Source organism: Fringilla coelebs (genome assembly GCF_963513975.1).
Source record: "Fringilla coelebs genome assembly, chromosome: 22".
Taxonomy (NCBI): Eukaryota; Metazoa; Chordata; class Aves; order Passeriformes; family Fringillidae; genus Fringilla; species Fringilla coelebs.
The window spans coordinates 8,491,823-8,495,118 of NC_140048.1; positions in this window are offsets into that span (position 1 = coordinate 8,491,823).

Genomic DNA, 3,296 nt, shown 5'->3' on the forward strand with positions numbered 1-3,296 from the left:
TAACCCAGATATCCACCAAATCCCATCATATCCCATAATATCCCACCAGATCCCATAATATCCCACCCAGTCCCACCCCATCCCCCTCCTGCCCCTCTCCAGACCTTTCCAGAGCCCCTTCCTGGATCCATGGAGATGAATTCCTTCCATTCCTCACGTCCCAGTTTTATAATTAAAATTATAATTCCTATTATTTTTTTATAAAATGGTATTAAATGGTATCAAATAATTATTTTTATTAAATTTTATTAAATAATTCATATTATTCTTTTATAAACTGCACCTCTCTGAGCTGCAGCCCCTCTTCCCAAAGGATGTGTTGAAAGCTTCAGAGGGAGGAGAGGCTGCTTCAGATCCCTCAATTCCTGCATCCCTAACCCAGACACCCTCCAGATCCCACAAAATCCCATCAGATCCCATAATATCCCATAATATCCCACCCAATCCCATCATATCCCATAATATCCCATCATATCCCACCCCATCCCCCTCCAGACCCCTCCAGAGCCCCTCCCTGGATCCATGGAGATCAATTCCTTCCATTCCTCACGTCCCAGTTTTATAATTAAAATTATAATCCACATTAAATTTTTATAAAATGGGAATAAATTTTATTAAATAATTCCTATTATTTTTTTATAAACTGCCCCTCTCTGAGCTGCAGCCCCTCTTTTTTGCTGAAAGCTCCAGAGGGAGGAGAGGCTGGTTCAGATCCCCCTCACAATTAAAATCAAACATCATGAAGAGATGATAAAAGAAGTTTTATAGATTTATAGTTATGTTTTATACATTTTTATTTATGTTTTATACGTCTATTGTTATGTGTTGTAGATTTATAATTAGGTTTTATAGGTTAATTGTTGTTTTATACATTTATAGTTATGTTTTATACATTTATTGTTATGTTTTATGGATTTATATTTATGTTTTATACATTTATGTTTATGTTTGATAGATTTATTCTTATGTGTTATAGATTTTTAGTTATGTGTTATACATTTATAGTTGTTTTATACATTTATAGTTACATTTTATACATTTATAGTTATGATTTTTACATTGATTGTTATGTGTTATACATTTATAGTTATGTTTTATAGATTTATATTTCTTTTATGGATTTTTAGTGATGTGTTATACATTTATAGCTATGTTTTATACATTTATAGCTATGTTTTATAGATTTATATTTATATTTATATACAATTATATTTACATTTCATAGATGTATTGTTAAGTGTTATAAATGTATAGCCATGTTTTATAGATTTATATTTGTTTTATAGATTTTTAGGGATGTGTTACACATTTATAGCTATGTTTTATACATTTATATTTACATTTTATACAATTATATTTACATTTTATACATTTATATTTACATTTTATAGATGTATTGCTATCTGTTATAGATTTACAGCCATGTTTATAGATTTATATTTATTTTATAGATTTTCAGTGGTGTGTTACACATTTATAGCTATGTTTTATACATTTATATTTACACTTTATACATTTCTATTTACATTTTATAGATGTATTGTTATATGTTATAGATTTACAGCCATGTTTATAGATTTATATTTATTTTATAGATTTTTAGGGATGTGTTACACATTTATAACCCTGTTTTACCCCCTGGGGACATTTGGGAGGGTGGCACTGTCACCCTGGCAGCCCCTGATCAACAATCGACATTTAAAGGTTGGAACCCCGCCCTGGGCAGGGAGGGAGGGCAGAATTTAAATTATTAAAGAATAAAAAATAATCCTTTAAAGGGTTAAAAGTGCAAAAAAAATCCTGGTGGGAAAAATTACATTCCCTCTGTGCATTCCCCTGCTGGATTTCTGTGAGGTTTTAACAAGGTTTGGGTATTTTTTGTGAGTTTTTGATATTTTTGATGAGGTTTTCACAAGGCTTTGATATTTTTGATGAGGTTTTCACAAGGCTTTGATATTTTTGATGAAGTTTTGATATTTTTCATGAGGTTTTCCCAAGGTTTTGATATTTTTTGATGAGTTTTGATATTTTTGATGAGGCTTTAACAAGGCTTTGATATTTTTGGTGAGGTTTTCCCAAGGTTTTGATATTCTTGATGAAGTTTTGATATCTTTGATGAGGTTTTCACAAGGATTTGATATTTTTGATGAAGTTTTGATATTTCTCATGAGGTTTTCCACAAGGTTTTGATACTTTTGATGAGGTTTTCACAAGGTTTTGATACTTTTGATGAAGCTTTGATATTTTTGATGAAGTTTTGATACTTTTGATGAGGTTTTCCCAAGGTTTTGATATTTTTGATGAGGTTTTGACAAGGTTTTGATATTTTTGGTGAGGTTTTCACAAGGTTTTGATATTTTTGATGAGTTTTTGATATTTTTGATGAGGTTTTCCCAAGATTTTGACATTCCTGATGAGGTTTTAACCAACCTTTCTCCATTTTTTGGGGGAGTGAGCAGCATTTCTCACAAGCCCTCCCACTCTGAAGGTGATTCCTGTGGATTCACTAATTCCTGCAGATTCATTAATTAATTCCTGCAGATTCATTCATTAATTCCTGCAGATTCATTAATTAATTCCTGCTGATGGATTTCTGCTCAGCTCCCTGCAGTGCCACCCTGGCTGTCACCTCTCAGTCAGGGCCGGCTCAGCCTGCAGTCATCTCTTATTTTTGTTTGACAAACTACAAAAATAGAAATAGAAATGTTTACAGCAGCATTCTGCAGGTTTATGTTTCTCAGAGGATGAGCAGTGCTGGGAACGGCTCCTCCTGGGTTTGGGGAGCAGATTTTGAGTCATTAGATCCATTTATATTATAGATTTTTAAAAATTTTATATATTAAAATTATATTAAAATTGATATTACTATTATGAAACTATTCATTAAAGAGTATTGTAAATATTATCAATAAGATATTAAAAAGTTATATATTACAATGTAAATTATTAATATTATAACACTATATATTATATATATTATGTGTATATATGAATTTATGTTATATATATGTTATATGTTACTAATGTAATGTAATGTAATGTAATGTAATATAATATAATATAATATAATATAATAATGTAATATAATGTAATATAATATAATGTAATATAATATAATGTAATATAATGTTATATTATATAATATATATAATCTATAATATAACATATAATATAATATAGTATAGTATAATATGTAATAATGTAATATAATATATTAATATGTGTTAATATTATATATATTAATATATAACTATGATATATATTCTATATTTTAGTATACTATAAATATCATAAAT